At 42.2% G+C, this 21617-nt stretch overlaps 1 long non-coding RNA gene across 1 annotated transcript in view; it reads left to right on the plus strand.

Moving 5' to 3' along the window:
• LOC122559752 overlaps positions 1 to 6829 on the plus strand; it is a 61125-nt gene extending 54296 nt beyond the window's left edge. Inside the window, exon 3 of the long non-coding RNA XR_006314547.1 lies at positions 3514 to 6829. This is a non-coding gene — a long non-coding RNA (uncharacterized LOC122559752). The remainder of the gene's footprint in view (positions 1 to 3513) is intronic.
• Positions 6830 to 21617: the final 14788 nt, after the last annotated feature.

The following is a 21617-nucleotide window of genomic DNA, read 5'->3' on the forward strand; positions in this document are numbered from 1 at the left end:
ACCCACCCTCCCATCCTGGCGCTTTCCCCTGCCACCGCAGGAACTGTAAAACCTGCGCCCACATCACCTCCCTCTCCTCTATCCATGGCCCCATTGGAGCTTTCCACATCCATCAAAGTTTTACCTGCACATCCACTAATATCATCTATTGTATCCGTTGCTCCCGATGCGGTCTCCTCTACATTGGGGGGACTGGGCGCCTCCTAGCAGAGCGCTTTAGGGAACATCTCCGAGACACCCGCACCAATCAACCAAATCGCCCCGTGGCTCAACATTTCAACTCCCCCTCCCACTCTGCCGAGGATATGGAGGTGCTGGGCCTCCTCCACCGCTGCTCCCTCACCACCAGATGCCTGGAGGAAGAACGCCTCATCTTCTGCCTCGGAACACTTCAACCCCAGGGCATCAATGTGGATTTTAACAGTTTCCTCATTTCCCCTTCCCCCACCTCATCCTAGCTTCTAACCTCCAGCAACTCGATCCCTGACCTGTCCGGACTTGTCCGACCTGCCCAGCTTCTTTTCCACCTATCCACTCCACCCTCTCCTCCCTGACCTATCACCTTCATCTCCTTCCCCACTGACCTATTGTACTCTATGCTACTCTATCCCCACTCCCACCCTCCTCTAGCTTATCTCTCCACGCTTCAGGCTCTCTGCCTTTATTCCTGATGAAGGGCTTTTGCCCGAAACGTCGATTTTGCCTGTCCTCGGATGCTGCCTGAATTGCTGTGCTCTTCCAGCACCACTGATCCAGAAATATGATTAGGAAGGGTTTAGAGGGATATGGCCAAATGCTAGCAAATAGGACGAGACTTATATCGGATATCTGGTCAGCATGGATGAGTTGGACTGAAGGTTCTGTTTCTATGCTGTATATTTCTAAGATAGGGGATCTTAACTTTTCAAACATCGAGTGGGACTACCATCGTGTTAACGGCTTGAACGTAGAGGAATTTGTTAAATGTGTACAAGAAAATTTTCTCAGGCAGTTTATGGATGTACTTACTACAGAAGGTGCAAAACTTGACCTACTCTTAGGAAAATGACAGGATAGGTGACAAAGGTGTCACTGGGGTAAGCACTTTGGGGCCAGAAACCATAATTCTATTAGTTTTAAAATAGTGATGGAAAAGGATAGACTGGACCTAAAAGTTAATGTTCTAAATTGGAGGAAGGCCATTTTCGACAATATTAGGCAAGAACTTTTAAAAATTGAGATAACGAGAGTCCAGAGTCAGTATGTTCCTGATTGGGTGAAGGGCTTTGATGTGTTCAGTTTGCTCAGCACAGTTCACCTGAAACCAGCCATACCAGCAAAAGAAAATGAAGACGTTTCATCTACAAATTAGGTCCAGCACAACTTGAGGTTGCATTAGTTTTAACAACAGCTGCTTCTGCTGAAAAACCTGGCCATGTTGTCAGATCAGGTTTCTAGTCTTTGGACCCAATTAAAGCACAGCCTCTTGACTTTGGCACAAAAGCACCACTTGTCATGGTTAATTTTTTTTTCAATTTACTAGCCAACTGTGACTGCTGTGCATCTAATGCAACTAGTAAATGGTTCTGTATAAGTTATTTTCCATTGTTTAAAATTGGAATACTCACGGCTGGTAATGTAGACATTGTTTAAAATTATCTATTTTATAAATTAACCAATTAAACTAATGTTCTGGCAGTCCACTCTAAAATATATCAATGCATTTTTAAAATTGTGTGTTGACTCATGGAAGATTTACCTTCTTTGATATCTTTTCAATTGACAAAGTCAGTCAATGTTTGAGGTTCACAAACAGAATTTTGTCCAAATATATTTGCAAAGAAACATTGGAAAATTAGCAGCAATTTTAAGCTTAACTGGAGTCCAAATCACTCTGTTCAAAGTCAAAATGTGATTACTAATGCTTCAAACTGTCTAATATATATTGTCCAATATTTTGTGCATTCTTATATTTTTTCATAATTTGATATCCACTGCCCCTTTTATATCTGTTCCTTATGATGTTCTAAATAACATTCAGTGTTGACAAACTCATTTGAACATCACTCATTGCTAATTGCAAATGGGCCAACCCTTTTTCATACAATTACTGACACTTGAATACACTTGGATGGGAGCAGATGGGGGAGTTACTTTCTTTCAGGCAGCAGTGAGTGCGCTATTTCTTGGGGTGTTCTTGTACACCACAAAGGTTTGCTTACTGATCAGTAATCCAATAGCCGGGGATTGGGTACTAAGCAATCCTTGATATTAATTGAAAATGTTTGGCCCTGGAACATAGAAATCATCAAGAAGGTAATGGCATAGTGGCAACATCACTGAGCTAATTATCCAAAATGCCAGGCTAATGTTCAGGGAAAATGGGCCCAAATTCTACCACTCCCTGGCAGTCTGTCCATTAAAAGTCAAGGGGGTTATCCAGGATCACTGCTGTACTTGGAAAGCTGGGAACTCAATTGTGAGGTTTGAAGGCAGCAATGCTTGGATGCAGAGGGGTTTGTGAAAGGGGCAGCTCAGTGTATACCCGGGTGAGACAAAACAGAGGGAATAGAATAATATGGAAGGGGGTGTGGCATGGATGGTTATTGGCATCTAGTACCACCCTGCCTTACTAGGCCTGGCACAATGACATGGAATGCCTGGGGCTTAGAGGTAAAGTGGGATGATGAAATAAATAAACAGGCTGAGGATGCAGGGAAGATCAAAGCTGATGATATTTAATTGGGAGGTCAACCAATTAGAGAATTTGAAGGATTGGGTGGGTCACCTAGACTGAGAGCTGAGTCAATGACTTACTCCATGAAGCAAGACCACTGTTTGCTTTCATTCCTATCTAAAGAGCAAGTCACAATGGAGAGCAAAATGGCTGCCACCAAACCCAGAATGGATGGAGTAAATTCTGTGAGGGAGGGGTCCATCTTCATGTGGTGTGAGGTCCTTTAAAGGGCAATAGTATTAAAAAGACGGCCACGCAATACGCCTGTTTAAAATACAAAATCCTGTTTGTGAACCTTAAACATTGACTTAGTGTGTCAATTGAAAATCTTGCTACTGAGAACTAAATCCCATTCCTGGTTTGAGGCAAAAGCAATGTTTTACAGCCGAGAAAAATTCACCATAGGTGCCAAAATAGCAATCATCTTTCAAGACTCCACAGGGATCACACAAGGCTCACTTCACATTTTGGATTGTAATATGTCCATACTGTTATCTGATAAATGCAATATTGCTTTTTCTTGGGATTAGGAATGTGGCGGGGGGAGGAGAAGAGATGTCTTCATTGTTGTTGCCAGATATTACAACTTCCTACTGTATGTTTGCCAAAAGGCTTGAGCAACAGATGTCTAAATCAGATGTCCTTTGTCCACATAGAGGAATCCCATTTCCCACTTTGTCAGGTCTCTCCATGTCCAAAGTTTGGAGAATGCTGCTCAAATGTTATTTGTGTGTGTTGCAACTGTTAAACAATTACATTTTTGAGGAGTTGCTTTGTTTCTGATATTGCCCATATAGGCTCATTGGAAAGCATTCCTTATGGATCCAGACACAGAAGCTGTGGCCATCCTTCTACCCAACTGAAGACTGCTTCAAAGATAGTTGAGGAACACATGCAAGCACAAGCACGGAACCAGCTGAGTCCAGCTCCAGGAGGCAACCTTTACTTCAGAGCTTGCACCAATAGGTGCCGTCAAGAAGATAGAGGGGTGTCACAGTCAATCACCTTCCAGTGAATGGTTTTCCAGAGGAGAAGATCAGAATGTCATGTGATGCTGTTCAGTGTATCTGCAATGTAATACTCCTTCTACTGAGGCCAATGAGGGTAATAGGATGGACCCTCAATGTCAAGTTTCTATGCAGATCATGTCTGGTACTTCATACCAGACAGAAGAAACCATGTAATGCTCAGAATCTCTGCTCTGAACAATTGCAGGATACACCAGAACCAAGAGATGGATCATAGGGATCTATGGAGCCACCACATTGCAATGCTGAAGACCATGTTCAGATGGATCAGCACCTCAGCCTCCTCCAGTGCAGCAGCATGAGCAAATCAAAACAAACAGGCCTTCATGAATCTCCTTCAATGGAACTCTGTTGCACTGACTGCAAATGTTTTGTTGCTGCTGATACCAGCATCCAGCGAATCCTAACCCCAACCCATATAATCCCAACTGTAAATGGAGTTTAACACTTTGATCTTTCTGACGTTCAAACTGATTCAGAAAAGTTAAGGTTACAAATGGATAGAAACCTTCACAATATCCAATATTCCCTCACTCAATCCTGACAAAAGTTTCATGCTAGTATGGGTGCTATGGAAATGTTCACTATAAATTCAAAAATGGTTAGTACGCCATGCGAGTGTGAAGGATGTCAATAAAAAATACAACAGACATCACTTAAACCTTTCAAGGTTTTTCATAGATCACCCCGCTGATGTTTTAATGATGATAACCAGAAAAGACCCCTATGGAAGTGCAACCATTTAATCACAAAGCAACTTAGTGCCCATGCAATTGTGGCCTGATCTTATTACTGCTCTCAGTGTCACAGTGAACTTTTGACCAATTGCACAAATCTCTGCTTCCTGCTCGATTGCTAACCTAGCACCATTCCTGGGAAATGCAACATTAAAGTCATTCGTCATTACTTCCTGACAAGTGCACAACTGAACAACAGTCATTTGCGAGGAACAGATGTCTCCTACATGTTGCTTTGCATAATAGTTTATCAATTTATAAAGATATAATTCATTCAGGACATCTTTTGTCCAGCTCATATAATCAAGCACTGATACACATGAGAAAAAATGTAAAATCAAAATCTCTGATTTTTGCAATTAGAAAAACCAACGTTAATTTAACCCAAAGCCATATTGGAAAAAGATGCACAGCACATTTAAACAAGGCATAATGCAAATCCTCTAATTTTTGATGCCTCAAAGTATTTGATTTGCATAATAATTGGCTGATGTTGCTCTATGAGCTTGCTTAATTTCTCTATAAATTTAAACTTCCATTGTAATATCTCTAAAATGAGCTGTGATTTTCCACTATCATCACAGGTGGAGGAGACAAGTACCACACCACTGCTACATAAATCCCAAACACCATCTGCTGGGGTTCTGAAGCATTGCAAAACGTACTGTAACAGTTTTTAAAAATCCGATGTGGAGATCATCAAGTTGATTGTGACTGCTGAACAAAAATAGGCTATTTGGCCCAACTAGTCTCTCCCACAGCTTTGATTCCTTATAAGCCTCCACTTCATTGAACTTTACCTTTATTTTAGTCTTACATAGTCACTGATAAGGCTGGCAATTGTTGCCATTTGCTAATTGCTTCACTAGGCCATTTCACAGGGCTGTTATGATGAAGCACGTTACTATAAGTTTGGAAACACATGTAACCAGGTAAAGGTGGCAGTTTTCCTTCCCTACAGGCATTAGTGAACCAAAGAAGTTTTCATGACAACCACCAAGGTTACATGGTCACAATTAGGGTTAACTCCTAATTCTATGCTTTTCCTTTTCTTATTCAATTCTAGTTTCACTATCTGCCATAAAGGGATTCAAGCTCACGTTCTCAGTATCTCACCTGGAGTTCTGGATTAGTCAAATGACATTCTCACTAAGTCACTGCCATAATCTCTTGTGCCTTTCTCCCTCATATACTTACCTAGTTTTCTCTTAAATAGATTAGGCTGTTCGGGTATTGGCCTTTACACAACAGAAATTGTACTTTTGAGAAATGTAGCTCATCATTCACAGGTTCAGCAAAAACTGGGGAGCTGAAAGTCTAGGACTGGAGAGTAATTTTCGCATATCATGTTTATTGGCTGGACTAGAATTTAGGACAGAACTTGGATTTATTTTCTCTGAGATTTGGGAATCTGTGAAATTCTTTACCTTAGAAGGCTGTTGAGGCTGGATTGTTAAGCATATTCAAGCCAGGCATAGACAGATTTCAAAATATTGAAGGGAATCATGAGTTATGGGAAATAGACAGAAAGTGGAGTTGAGGATTCAGATCAGACATGATGGGTCTTATGCTCTTACATCTTCTGGTGAGAAGATACTCTGTTCCTTTCTGGCCCTGTTAGGAATGTTGGCATTTTTTGAAAGGAGTGAGAGAAGAGAATGGGATCTTTAATACACCCACCCACTAACAGCCCAATATAATTATGACAAATATATAATACACTGCAAAACCTCAATCGCATCTATATTCATGAACATTGGGTGTCTGAGGGACTTTGACAGGCCAAGTTTGCAGTTCAGTGGCAGGTGATCAGTTTTCATTTAAAGCATTGTGGCCTTTTCTCCTCCTATACTTTCCTTGGATATCCAAATTGTATAGTCAATTTAAATCACATGACCATAGAATGTCCAATGGGCTCAGTACTTGGGTTAAGAGATGCAGTAAGGGCCCAGTCAGTGTGAGGGAGATATATGTGGTGATATGATGATTGGAGAAGGAGGCAGTTTACGTAAAGTTTATCAAGAATTGAAGCGTGTTGAGTAGAGTTCAGTGAAAGGCAGGTGGTGCTTTTCAGTTTTACTCTTTTTCAGCTTCCAGCATTTGATTTCCCATTTTGTACAGCAGACGGAGGGAGGTAAACCAGTAACTGGTATTGTTAGAAACTACGTTTTATGAGCCTTGTAAAATTTGTAGCACTGCTAAAATATATTGGGGAATGTAGGCTGTATTAATTATAAATTAATGAATTGACAATTATTAACTGACACTTATAAGCAATTGGGAGGCAATGGCTTAGTGATATTATAGCTAGATTATTAATCCAGAAACTCAGCTAATGTTCTGAGTATCTGGTTTCAAATGCCACCATGGCAGATTTCAATAAAGAAGCTGGAATTAAGGGTCTAATGGTGACCATTAAACCATTGTTGATTTTCAGAAAAAAGTTCATCTGGTTCACTCATGTCCTTTAGGGAATGAAATCTGTCATCCTTACCTGGTCTGACCTACATGTGATTCCAGACTCATAGCAATGTGTTTGACTCTTAGCTGCCCTCTGGGCAATTAGGAATGGGCAATAAATGCTGGCCTGGCCAGAGATGCCCATATCCCTTCAGTGAATTCCAAGAAGATAAGATTAGACAGCTGATGTGCTGTCATTGCAGGGTGTTGAGGCTTCTGATTGCTAGTGTAATGTCGGACAAGTATTTCTGCAGGAAGTGTTGCAACTGCATGAGTTTTGCCTCAGACTTACTGAGCTGGAGGTCAAGCTGTGGCTCACCAGGGAGGGGGAGAGTTATCTGGACAATCATACCCATTAGATAGAGTCTTCTGATCTGGTCAGTGATCAGGGACAGGACAGTGTGAATGCAACTGAAACAGGTCAGGGGAAGCAAAGGACAGGAGGACAGGAGCCTCAGCTTTTGCAGTTGTCAGACTGGTTTAAGGATTTTCAGCTTACTTGGATGAGAGAAGAATGAATAATATAGCACTCACTGATCAACATGCCGTTGACATATGGCTAGCAAAGGAATAGTAGAGCTGTTGCTCTAACACTGCAATGTGTCATCTTCAAAACCTTTATTCGTGGCGTTCTTTAAATCGAAAGCAATTTGGAAATTTTACATAATAAAAGCAGAAGATGGTTAAAAGAAACTCAGCAGATCTGGCAGTATCTGTGGAGGGGGGAAATAGAATTAATGCATCCAATCCAGTATGAATTTTCTTTCCTTCTGTCCCTGCTGAGTCCCTCAGTATCTGCAAAATTTCCAGTATCTGCAGTGTTTTACTTTTATTTGGAGATTTTGCACATATTATAAATAAGACCCGATAGGACATTTTATATGAATGTTCTATTCACAACATCTTTCTTTGCCTGTAATACCATAAATTGAGGAGCTTGACTACATGATCAGGTCCATTGTGTATATTATAAAAACTAGCTCTATATTACTTCACCTTATCTTACAAGACAGCAAGCTTCTACTCAAAGAGTGGCTTTCATTTATAGTTTGATAGCCAGTATCCATATGGACTTTACTCTTTTCTCAGTTTCAGGTTTACATTTTATGCCAACATGATCAGAATATTCATTACCCAAAGATTAGATTCAGGAATAAATTGAGTTTGCATTCATAATTAATGTGTGCACTATATAACCATTGCTCTGCCCTCAAATGGTTTGCATTCATTTTTCCATAGAAACATGCTTGTATAGAAATAAATATCTGTTTAAGGCAAATCGACTACAGTGTTAATTTTCACAAAGTTATATTTTATGAAACAGCTGTTCCAAAGCCCAGAATATGTGACATCTCTTATTATCAGAGTTTTTTGTCTTTGCATTGGCAGGAGTTTAAAATTATTCCAATTTTAGGTTTAACAGCCTGTGGGCCTAATCAATTATTAAATTAAATATTGGTGAAGTCTGCAGATGAAAAACATCAGCTTACAATATGTGGAATCCTCAAAGGAAACAATTTTAATATTCCTTAGTTGCCCACCAGGCCTCAGAGTTCCTGCCTCAGGGTTGGTGCAGGTTCATCCCAGGCAGAGACTGGCATCAGAAAAAGGAGCCATTCATGCTGTGGATAAGTTTGGATGATTAGAGATGACATTTTCAACTTGAATTTGCTGATAATTCTAATGAAGCACTTTTGAATTAAATGTGTCCTCTTCTTTGAGTGTTGTAAGAGTGGCACTCATCTAGACAAGTGGAGAGTACTGCACCCTCACTCTTCACTTGTGCCTGTAGATAGTGGGCAGGCTTTGTGGAGTAAGGACATGGGATACTCACTGCAGGATTCCAAGCCTCTGACGGGCTCTTGTAGCCACAATATTTATATGACTGGTCCAGTTTAGTTTCTGGTCAACAGCCCATGACATTGATAGTGGAGCATTCAGCAGCAGTAATGCCATTGATTATCAACACATGATGGTTAGATTCTCTCTTTTTGAAGATGTCCATTATTAACATCCATTTCCCCATGAAATCACAAATGGTATAATGTATACCTGTTTACTTCTTGCCTCTTTACTACTCAAGGGCCCAGACATACTGCACTTCACTCGATCTAGTCTACTCTATTCGCTGCTCACAATGTGGTCTCCTCCACATTGTCTCCTCACATACCTCTTGCCCCTCATTAGCCCCTCTCCCCTTTTCCGCCATGACCCCATGAATCCTCCATATCTGCTACCCAATATTCACTATGGACACACTCCAGGGATCATGTAATTGCAACAGAAAGTCTTTGAATTGATGTAACAAAATTAAACCTCTAACAGAGTCGTTAATCAAACACATATCATTCAATCTGCAAATAAAAACATCTAGACCCATTGAAAAAATGTTGCCTCCTCAAGGAGGCATTAAGTTATAAAGATGAGTGAACAGCGATACTGAAACCAAACGAAAAACAAATAATCCTTTAATAGCCTCTGAAAACTATGAATAAAACTCAATGAACAGCCACCTGCTGAATTAAGTGTTTTAACTATTTCAATCAGAGAATACAGAGGATTCCAATGAAATTTAGTAAATAATTACTCAGGAAATGTTAGATTATTAAGGTATAGTCTAACTCCTGAATAGATATTGAACTGAGTCAATACTTAGCTCACACATGCCCAACTACACATCCCCCAAACCATGTAGACCCTCCCATATTCTAACACTGCACCCCATCCCATTCCCTGATTCTGGACCCAAACTGCCTCCCCAATATTTCTCCCACCCCACAGCCTGGGACCTGATCCTCTGTTCACCCACCATGAACCCAAACTACTCCCCACCACTCCAGGACCTGATCCCTATTCCCCACTCTGGACCCAACCTGAGTCAACCAGCACCCTCTCCCCAAGACCCAAACCCCCATTCCTCAAACCAGATTGGACAACTCCCCACCACTCTCCCACCCTTCCCCATCCCCCCTCCATCGGACAGATTCCTCTGACGCACCCCAACGTACACTAAACATTGCACCACATACCTGGCCCCTTTACCACCTTGTGACTTGGCACTTAAAGCCCCAGCCCACTACTCTCTTGGCAACATACTGGTTTGGCATCTTACCCATTTGGCACCCTGACCTTGGCACTCTTCACACTTGGCTTCCTACCTAGCAGGCACACTACCCCTACCTCCCAGCCCACTATGCTCTTGGCAACATACCGGTTTGGCATCTTACCCATTTGGCACCCTGACCTTGGCACTCTTCACACTTGGCTTCCTACCTAGCAGGCACACTACCCCTACCTACTTGGCACCATGTCCCAAATGGCATCCTACCTGTCTTATACCCATTCTCCTGGCATCATAACCTCACACAGACCTTATGTATGCAGTGTTGGAAAGCAGTTGTTAAAGTGACTGTATGCTTTTGGGCCTTTAAATGTGAGAATTGAGTGACTGACTGTGAAGAAAGGGCTATGGGCTTGCATTACAAGATAACCATCAAAATGGATGTATAGCTGTGCATTCCAAAGGGTCCCTAAATCAGAACCTCCTGGCAGGAATGTGGAGCTCTGTTTTTTCATAAAAAAAGGAAGGGGTTAAATGGCAATAGAATCATAGTGTGGAAACATGCCCTTCAGCCCAGCAAGTCCACACCAACCCTCTGAAGAATGTCCCATCCTATTATTCTACAATTATCCCTGACTAATGCACCTAACCTACATATCCCTGAACACTATGGGCAATTTAGCTTAACCAATTCACCTAACCTGCATATCTTTGGATTGTAGGAGGAAACCAGAGCGCCTGGGAGAAACCCACACAGATACAGGGCAAATGTGCAAACTCCATACCAACAGTCACCGCAGGTTGGAATTGAAGCTGGGTCCCTGGCACTGTGAGACAACGGTGCTAACCACTGAGCCACTGTGTTGCCCTGCATGAGCCAATCTGCATGAGTTTGCCACTCCATGGAAACTCCATCCAAGACATGTTCCCGAGGCCTACAGAATGCAGGGATGGGATCAGCTGAGTTGTTTGTAGTGCCCTGAAGTGACTGGAATTTTCTGCTCCAAAGTGAGCGATCTGATACATCAAAAGGTCAATTTTCACCCCATACAGGAAACAATAAACTTTGACGTCTCAAAATTCTAGAACCTTTAACATGTTTCTATGGAACTCACAACCCATAGCTGGTAAGAGTTTTACTAAGACGTACGGAAATGAGTTGGGCAGGATTCCAAGGGTACCCACCTTCAAATCCACACGATAGAGAGCAAGGAAACATAATCCCCTCTTGACATTTGGACAGTGAGGTCGGACGTTGAATCATGGCCTTTCCATTGGAAGCTGGTACTCATTGAACAAACTGGGGAAGAAATTACAGCCCAATTAGGTTCTACCCAAATTGTGAACGCCCCTAATCTGATCCATTCACTCTCTGGTCTCAGACCTGGGCCAGCCTTTTGGTGTTGGTGATTTTAAAGCCTCTGAATCGCTCCAGTTTTTTTTATATTTGGTAGTTTTATTGAAGTAAACCCTGAAATGTTTCAATTGAGAGGAAAAAAAAATCAAACCTGTTGGGAATAACACTTTGTCCTTCTCTAATGAGTGACTATCATGTGGAACAGATCATCCATCCGTTTTCAAGTCCATCTGACTTTCATTCCACTGATTTCATGTGCAGAGGACATACATTTGATCGTTCTTCTGAACACTGTCGGAGTATCCCACATCAACGATCACCTCATACAGACTAAGGCAGCTTTAAATATATGCTCACAAAAACAGAAATTGCTGGAAAAGCTCAGCATGTCTGGCAGCATTTGTGCAGTGAAATCAGAGTTAACGTTTCAGGTCCGGTAACCCTTCCTCAGAACTGGTTCTGACTTTTGAGGAAGGGTCACCGGATCCAAAACATTAACTCTGATTTCTCTCCACAGATACTGCCAGACCTGCTGAGCTTTTCCAGCAATTTCTGTTCTTGTTTCTGATTGACAGCATCTCCAGATTTTTTTTTGTTTTTTATTTAAATACATGCTGCCACCTTTTGGAAGGAAGACCTGGATAACTGCAATAGAGTTCTGAAATAATCCTTTTGGGGAATCAACTATATGCTATATTATATACTTTTGACTCTTCCAAGGGGGCATCAGACTTTTCCTTCACTCTGTGCTGTTCTTTCTATCCTTGGGTCTGCAACAGTTATATTTTCCTGGAATGGGAGTAAAGGAGGGATTGAGGAAGCTGAAAGTGGGTGACAGAGCTATAAGTACAAGTGAAGGAAAGGTGATGAGGTGGCCCAAGGGAATGGGTATTCAATGTAGAGGCCATGCAGAATTAGTAGAGTGGAGGATTGGGATGGAGAGAGCAAATGAGGGAAGATTTGGCGGGGAAGGGGGGGGTAGAGCATGAGACTCAGTGGGAGGAAAGTACAGTAGCAAAGATAGAGTGGGTGTGAAATGGTAGAGAGGAGTTGATTGCCTGGTACAGCAAACAAGGTCATTGACCTTCTTTGGGCATTGTTGGGAATTTCTCCAGATTGGGAGACCACCGTCACCAAGGTGGAAACCTCAGGCTGGGTTGGCATGGTCTGGGGTCGTGGCATCCTCTGCCAGCCACTGGGGGAAGCGGACAACCCTACCCTGCGCACACCACCCACCAAGACCTTCCAATCCCTGTTCTCAAAGCAGGCTACCAGTCTCCCATTAACTGCCATATCTGGGGTAAATGGCATGAAACGAGTAGGGTAGCTCCGGACGGCCAGTGCTTGACCAGGTCTTTTACATAGGAGTTAGTTTTGGGGAGCCTGGCCTCTGCAATGACAAATATTTCCATCAATGGTCAGCTGGAGAATTGGGCTAGCATCATGTGAGCAGGGCACATTAGGGGCATGGTACATGGTTAATGAGATAGGTCTGAGATGTTAATGTGAGAAAACCCACTGGACCTGATCAAGAGAAGCCCTTCATGAAACTCAAAGAAAATTATACTTAAATGATTTCAGGTAAGATTCAGCTGTAAATTCAAATACCACCATGGCAACTGATGGAATTTAAATTCAATTACTCAATCTGGAATAAAACCTCATCTCAAAACTGGTGACTATGAAACCAATGGAATGTAGTGCAAAGACGTACTGGGCAGGCCAAATGGATACTGTGGCTCCAAGTGCCAGTGTCAGAGATTAGGAATTTTGAGTTGAATAACTCATGTCCTGACTCACCAAAGCATGTCCTCCATCTCCATGGCACAAGTCAGGAGTGTGACGGAATACTCCCCACTTGCCTGGATGAGTGCAGCTCCAACAGCACGCAAGAAGCTCCATTCAGGACAAAGCCCCTTAATTGGTTTGGCATCCATCATTGGCTCACAACAGGAGCAGATCATTGTCACCTCCACAATACACATAAGGAAGTTGGCCTGTGTATCCTTCAACAGTACCTTCCAAATCCATCCCACTACCACTGAAGTACTCTAGGGAAGCAGAGGCATGGCAACAGTATAACCTACAGGTTCCCCTCCAAGACACACACCACCCTGACTTGTAGCTTCGTCACTGCTCCTTCACTGTCACTTCCTTCACTCATTTTCTGATATCACTGAGAGTGTACCTACATCACATAATCTGCAAGGTTTCAGGATGGTGACTGTACTACCAACTTTTCAAGGGCATTTCAAGATGGGCAACAAATACTGTCCTTGCCAGCAACTCTCTCATTCCAAAAACACTTTTTTCACTCCTTTGAGTTACTCAAACATTTTCCCAACAATAGTCCATACAATGAAACAAAAGTTGATTAGAATACTGTTACAAGTTTGAATGATGATAGCTAAACAATATTTGAATAAGTTGCAGAAGCAACATTTCTCCAAGATCCACAATTAATTCATCAGAAATTTGAAATAACATTCCAGATTCACTTCTATGAATTTTGACTGCAACTCTGAAACTTCTCCTGGCCATTTATATGCACTTGGCTGGAAATGCACTGATTGTGGTCAACTGCTTGAATAATTTAGCATAGTGTTCCCTGATGTATTGTAATAGTCATTATGTTAATCTGCAGTGCTTTAGAATTCAGTCTCAGTATGTGAGCTTGACTGCCAAGGCTGGCAGTAATATCCTTGCCAGGCTGTCCTGAGAAGTGAAAGTAGGCCTTTTTACTGGAGTTGGATAAACTAGATACCTTTGGATGCATCAAAAGAGGAAACTGATTTTTAAATTACAGAAATCTCTGACTATAAGCTCTTGCAATATATGTGAAAACAATCTCAAAAAAATTATATTGAGCTGCCAAATTTTATTCTTAATCCAAGACAAGCATTACCACTACAGTCACCAAATGATTCATAATCACTTTCCTTTCTGTGTTTATTGTTAATAAATAAACTTGCACTTTTTCTTTTTTTCCCAAAGGCCTAGCTATTTTCCACATTATGCCATGTCATGTCTCAAAAGAAGACACATTGATGGTCACGCTAAGTTCAGTAACCGTTCCAAGCACATGTTCAGTTCACATTAGGTCCAACAGCAATTTCTTAGACCTGAGCAAAACACAATGTCACATTTGATATTGTTTGCATTCAGAAGGAGGAGCCATTATTGATGTCAATTAATGAATTGGAGAGGAGGCAGAGCCATTTACCAGAATGGTACCAGGGAGGAGAGACTTCAATTAGATAAGAATAATGGAGAAGCTGGAAGTGTTCTCCATGTTGCAGAGAAGGTAAGAGGAGATTTTATAAACATGTTCAAAATTGTAAAATGGTGGAAGTGTAAAAATGAGAAGCTGTTTCTAGATTAGATTAGATTAGATTACATTACATTACAGTGTGGAAACAGGCCCTTCGGCCCAACAAGTCCACGCCGACCCGCCGAAGCGCAACCCACCCACACATTTACCCCTTACCTAACACTACAGGCAATTTAGCATGGCCAATTCACCTGACCTGCACATCTTTGGACTATGGGAGGAAACCGGATTGAACCCGGGTCTCCGGCGCTGTGAGGCAGCAGTGCTAACCACTGTGCCACCGTGCTGCCCAAAAGGCCTAGCTATTTTCCACTTTATGCCATGTCTTCTAGTTACAGAAGAGTTGGTAAACCAGAGATAAAGATTTAAGATGATCAACAGAAGAACCACAGTGAGAAGAAGTGAGTTAGCACTGCTGCCTCACAGCGCCAGAGACCCGGGTTCAATTCCCGACTCAGGCGACTGACTGTGTGGAGTTTGCACGTTCTCCCCGTGTCTGCGTGGGTTTCCTCCGGGTGCTCCGGTTTCCTCCCACAATCCAAAAATGTGCGGGTCAGGTGAATTGGCCATGCTAAATTGCCCGTAGTGTTAGGTTAAAGGGGTAAATGTAGGGGTATGGGTGGGTTGCGCTTTGGCGGGTCGGTGTGGACTTGTTGGGCCGAAGGGCCTGTTTCCACACTGTAAGTAATCTAATCTAATAAAGCTTTTTTCTTTATACTCAGTTGTTGTAGATGGAAATAGACTGAATAATAATTTCGAAGAAGAGAATTCCCATCTGGAAGGGAAAATATGCACAAAACACCAAGAAAATTAATTGGGTAACTCTACTAAGAGGTCAAAATACGAATCATGGGTCAAATTGTAGCCTTCAAAGCAATAGCATTTTATGGGCTGGGTTTTTTTACTGAGCTGACCCTTGACAATAGGAGAGGGGACAGGGCCTCAGAATTTGCAGGAGACCCAGAAACCAAGACTTCCCCAGCACCATGTCAAGTTTCCATAGCATACACATTAACTCATTGATGAGTCCCTTGTCCGGAGTCCAGTCTGATTAACAGGATTGGTTTCCCATCAAGAAGGAACGATGCTGGTGAAGGTTGTAAAATCTGGGGAATCTAGAAAAGGGTTGTCAGTATGGAGCAGGTAAGGTGGTCTCTGTGGGTGGAGTATGGAGAGGGGAAGAAGGATTCATTTGCAAGGAAAGAGGATGGTTGACTGATGATGTGTGAGAGGGGATTGATGCCAGGGAAGGGCTAGTTGTGGGATGGCAAGTGAAGAGCTGAGGCAATCATTTAGATGCACTGTCAATCCCAGGATTCTGGGAATGAGATGGGAAGTGGAGGGAAATCAGAGGACCAGCTCAAGGCTTGATGGGACAGACGAATGACATCAGTCTATGTTGGTGAGGGGGGAGGGGAGGGTTTTCACTTCAAGAACGTTCGGCCCATTTGTGAGAACCACTCAGACAGGCACACTGAACCCAAAAAGTAAACACTGTATTAAGTCTCCTGGTCAGTGTGCCTTTAAAACACATGCTCACGATATCATTAGTCTGTCATAGCGTGTGATCTGAGGGTATGGTAAGTTCAATAAGGAATTTGGCATAAATATCTTTACCCAAAGACTGATTGGAAACTTAAAGAGTCAGCAAAACTTGCCACCACTTGAAATAACAGAGACATTTAAGGGGAGAGGAGGTAAATCATAGAACATTTAGCTGTGAGAGTCAATGACATAGTAACAGGATACTCCTGGGAAACACAAAAACCAGTTGGACCAAGTGATCAGTATTCTGAGTATTAATTACAAGTAATTCTATATAATTAAAAACCTTCTTCTATAACTCTGACACAAAAAAACTATCCAAACTGCTTCAGAGAAGCACAGCTTAAAAATAAAAAATTGAAAGAAGGAGATATTAGGTAAAGGTAAGAAAGTCTCTATGTCTGGCTGACTTCACAGCCTCGAATCCAGAGACAGATCTCCTGGTAGAGTACACTTCTCCTCCTTGGGTCTATGGCATTTCCTTTCCAACTTGGGGTGTGGCGCCTCCTAGAGGATGTGCACACTGTGTTGTTCTTTCCACTCCAGCCGTAAGGTGATTAAGGTCTTGGAATAAAGATGAAACAAAGAACCTCCCCCCTATAATTTTCTGAGTTCTTTCATAGTGGTTTAACACCTATTATTTGCACTCGATCCATGCATGTTATACCTCAACATTCTGAACACACTTAAACAGCATTGTTTACATAGATTCTTCCAAAATTCATTTTTGAGTTCTTGTGACACTTAATGCCTACCCTTGCTGGCTGTTGAGATGATGTTGGTTGACCTTCCTAAACCGCTGCTGTCCATATTGTGGAAAGTACTACCTCAGTACTATTGGTTTGGGAATTGCAGGATTGTGGCCCAGATAAAGTGCCCTTGGCTTTCTAAGTAGTAGAGTTTGTAACTTTGGAAAGTGCTGCAAGAGAAACCTTGATACGTTTCTGCAGCACATCTTAAAGATAATACACCATAGTACATCAGTGGGAGAGGGTGTGGATTGGATGGAGTGCCAGTCAAGAGGGCTGCTAAGATCTAGATAATATCAAATTTCTTGGAACATTTTGTACTTCTATCAAATCTCTTTTTCTTGCCTTTTTTTGTTCTGTTGGGTCAGTTTTATCTGACTTTTGTCTTTATCCCTTCACATTTCATGAAGTTTATTTTTATGCAGCAATTATCACTCTTTTTGGCTGTTGCATCATGCCATCTCTTGATCTTCAATCTCCCTTGGTTGCCACCTTATCAGAGACAACCTTCCCCCCCCCCCCCCCCCCCCCCACCTTGTTCCTCATGCCCCCTTACCATTTCCAATGACTTAAAACTCTTACATTTCTATCTTTTCTCATTTCTAATGAAATTCCCAAAACTTTAGCCGGGATATTTATCACTGAGACTGGCAGTAGGAATTAGGAAAATGTCGGTGCTCTGGTGAAGAGTCTGGAATAATGTCATCTTTATTCTAAGGAGTGGGTTGTGGTGGGGGGGGGAGGGGGAGATGGTGGTGGTGGTGGTGGTGGTGGTGGTGGGGACAGGTCCAGGCTGCAGTTAGACCAGCTGACCCAGGGAAGTGGCCACAGGGCTGGCTCTTACGTATTGTCAAAACAACCCTGTTCAGAGATGTTAGTATCTATCTCTAGAGCAGGGATTTGAACCCAAGCTGCCTAGCACAGAGGTAGGGACTACACCACTGCACAAGAGCCTACAGCTCTGTTAATTTATACAAGTTAAGTAGTTTTGAGTGCTTGCTACTTCTGCTACTGGTAATTTAAATAGTTTCAATAATTCACACTTTTATTGTCCTGTTGGAAAAGGACTTTTTAAATGCAGTGGCAAGAAATGAGCAAACAAAATTCTGAAGCTATTTTATAAACAGCCTATCCTATCAACAGTATTGATTCTTTGCAATTGTACAGTGTAAGATGGGCATGGAAGTACCATAGCTCGGCAAAAGAGGCACAATGATCCATTAGGGTGTGTAAATGTCACTGTCTGTGTCTCTGAGTGTGTCTGTCTCTGCATGTCCGTGTGTATCTGTGTGTGTGTGTTCATGTGTCTATGTGTGGCTGTGTGTCTGTGTGAATGTGTGTCTCTGTGTGTATGTGTCCCCGTGTGTGTGTGTTTATGTGTGTGCCTATGTCTCTGAGTGTGTGTTTGTGTCTCTGTATGTGGGTTCTACCCACACCTTCAAAAAGGACTTCTGAAAATCAGAAAATTTGGGAATGGAGTCAGGAATCCACGAATTAGAGGGTGCCTGTCATTGTCTGAAGCAAATAAACAATTAAAATGTGGCCAAATTGCTAAATAATTTACTAAACATTATAGGAATGCTTAACTGGTAACAATGACATGCCTGACCAAGTTCCCAATAGTTGCATCCTCGGATTAGGTGGAATTGCAATCATACCTATCCCATTTAAACAGTATTGGATACAAGAACATGGTCACATTGTGGGGTTTTTTACACCAATTTTTTTCACTACAGCAGGAACCCTGGGGGATGAAAGGGCTACCTTTAAGGCTGGAATTTAGTTGCACACAAACTTAATGTTTTGTTTACTTTTGTACTGCTTTGTCTGAATCATTGTGCAATTTATACCATAGGTCAAGTTTTAAAGCAAATGCAGTCTTCTCTCTCTAGAAGTGCGATTACATTTCAAGGTCTGACTGCTGCCATCATGTGGTTGTGGATTGCTGAGATTAAGGGTTCTTGTAAGGTACCACAGCTGTTCTGCAATCTCGGCTTCAGAGATGAAGAAAAGTGATTGAACACAGCGTAGATCTCCTATACTCTGGGATTTGTCCTTTTGCTCACCGCCACTCTTTGCTGCCACCTTGTCAGCCCAGACCATTGCCAACCATGTCAAGATGGTGCAGCCTAAAGACTGGTGTTCTGTCCGCAAAACCGCTCATGGTTCTCCTCCGAGAACACTTGCAGTTTCCCCTGAGAAATTCCCATGCTTACAGCCATTGGCATAACACTGTGAACAAACTCCAGCCCAGGTAAAGGGACGCAGAGGACAGACAATAAAGGAATGGATAAATTTCTAACTTGCATATGTAGCACGGCATAATTTCACTTATAAATTCAGCTTGGAAAGGTTATTTTGTGGCCACTTCTACATTGCATCCTGGCCAAGTGGATGCTGCAATCGCCATTGATGGAGGGAAGAAATAGCATTGGGGAATGGACAATTGAAGTGAAGTTCCTGTTGGATGAGTTCTACCTGGCCTGCCTGACCAGAAAGGGCTCATAAGTTTTCCTCCTCCCTTCCTGTTCCTCTTCTTCCTTCTACTTCTACTCTTCCTGCTCCTCAGCAGCTCGTTGTGTAGCTGGTGGTGAGGGCTAGCCCTTCATTATGGTGACAGAGTGCTGCCTGTGCCAGACCACAGCAAACATGAAGCCCAGTCAGCAGGATTCCTCCAGGGTGATGCAAGCAGAAGCAATGTTTCTGCGAGCCAGTGGGCTGCTGTGTTACATTTTGTGGGGCAGCTTGGCTTTCATCGTACAAATGCCGTGTGTGGGGGAATTACAGACTGCATTCATCAGCCACGTTGTCAATGCACAACCATTTTATTATGTCACAGTGGGTGAATTAAAGCTGGTACAATGGACTGTCACAGAATAATGGCATCATCACATCGCTGCCCACAGTCACACATCAGCTCCCTGTTAGCAGAGAGTTTTCAGTAAAGGTCAGAATTGCAGGCAGCATCCACAAAGCTGCATGCATCTGGGCAATGGTACCCTTTCTCATATATTCATTTCTATTGCTGTCTTCTACCATCAGATGTGATCAGGTGTCTCTCGGCTATATTCACTCCCACTGATCCTTCTGTTGGTATTAGCCTAGCCTATTGATACCATGTGGGAAACGAAGACGACAAAACATCTGAGGCACAGGTTCGACTCAATCTTAATGAGCAATAAAGAGGTTTATTACATATCACAAGTAGCAACATCACATTCAACATACATCATTGTCACTTGTGAGACATCAGGCTCAATGTAAAAGTAAACACACATTAATACTTCAGCTAAAAAACCAAACAAGAAAATGCTGGAAAATCTCAGCAGGTCTGGCAGCATCTGTAAGGAGAGAAAAGAGCTGACGTTTCGAGTCTAACTGACCCTTTGTCAAAGCTAAAAAAGGGGGAAATAGGGAGGTGTTTATACTGGGCTGAGAGAAGGTGAATCATGGCTCCAGAAGTAAAGGTTGCAATAAAGAGGTGATAATGACAGTGCACAGAGAGATTATAGGGAGATTAGGAGTTTCATACTTCAGCTTCATGTTAACACAAAGAACAATCACCGAAGCAGACTGCACTCTAGTGGCATTGGTTAGCTCCTCAATGGAACAGTTCTTGACATCCTCTTGGGAAGGATTTAACTTGTGATGTCAATTAACCCTTTAGGTGCTATTATACTACCTCCTCCCCGTGTGGATATCTGCAGATATCTCAAAATTGACCTGCTGCGCTTTTCCAGCAACACATTTTCAGCTCTGATCTCCAGCATCTGCAGTCCTCACTTTCTCCACGAAGATATCTCAGAGACAACACCCCGAAGAAATCAATCAGTAACTAACCTGTGAGTATTTGTCTGTTCCTCTAAGTAGCACTGGTTGGCATTCCTGCCTGTTACTAAAAACATATTCAATTAGCCAAGTTTGATGTTTTAATTGAAGCTTTGAGCTCTAAATCTGCATTGCTGACAATAAAGCAGTATTGTACACTGCTCGCTCTACGTATTTTCAGCAGACTTAGACTGCAAAAGCACGAACAGCCTCAGTCATTGATGGGGATTTTCACCACTGCTGATACCATTTTGGAGTTCCAAGGACACTAGTAACACATAAAACATTAGCACCATCTCTAACTTTTCCTTATATTTTTAAACCTAATTTTAATTCACTGGAACCAGTAATTGTAATAGATTGACCACTAGGTGGCGGTATGAAACAACTCTTAGTAGGATTTTAATAATGAACAATTTAATAAATTCACAATAAGCACAGAATGGAATCAATGTTATTTAGGTTTTTGATATCTGTTTTTTAAACTCTGAACTATTTTAGATATGTATTTGATTTCTCTCCAAGTCAAGTGCCATCTTCTTATACTGGGTCAGCTGTAGCACAGTTGGTTAAGAACCTTGTTAGTGGTTTAGGAACTTGTGAAATTAAGACCCACTCTGAAGACTTAAGCAGAAAAGATGGAAGCTGACATACCAGTGCTGTACATAGCGAGTGCTGCATCATTGGAGGTGCTGCCTTTCAGAGGAGATGCATATTATTTGTGGGAGCTTGTTGAGTGGTAATTCACCATTTCGCTTCCTGCATTAAAGCAGCAACTACGTTTTTGGCAGTGATGCACTTTGGA

The sequence above is a fragment of the Chiloscyllium plagiosum genome, chromosome 19 (assembly GCF_004010195.1).
Source record: "Chiloscyllium plagiosum isolate BGI_BamShark_2017 chromosome 19, ASM401019v2, whole genome shotgun sequence".
Lineage (NCBI taxonomy): Eukaryota > Metazoa > Chordata > Chondrichthyes > Orectolobiformes > Hemiscylliidae > Chiloscyllium > Chiloscyllium plagiosum.